The sequence below is a fragment of the Sinocyclocheilus anshuiensis genome, unplaced genomic scaffold (genome assembly GCF_001515605.1).
Source record: "Sinocyclocheilus anshuiensis isolate Anshui unplaced genomic scaffold, SAMN03320099.WGS_v1.1 scaffold1569, whole genome shotgun sequence".
Lineage (NCBI taxonomy): Eukaryota > Metazoa > Chordata > Actinopteri > Cypriniformes > Cyprinidae > Sinocyclocheilus > Sinocyclocheilus anshuiensis.
Window position 1 is genome coordinate 140307 of NW_015540100.1, and position 261 is coordinate 140567.

Here is a 261-nt window from a genome sequence, read left to right on the forward strand (position 1 = left end):
TATAATATCATTTAATATAAAAATTTAGTTTTGGTCTTTAGCAGAGGCGGACAGTAGTAAAGTATTTTACTCTGCTTTAAAAGAAAATGTTTCAAGTGTCTGTACTTTATCAGTGTTTTTCTTTAGAAAACTTCATTCCAAAGCATAATATTGTAATTTTTACTGTTTCATATTAAATATAATTTAATACTTAATTACATTAGAAATCTAGTACTTTCTTACTTTTACTCAAGTAAAAGTAATTCAAAGATTTACTTGAGT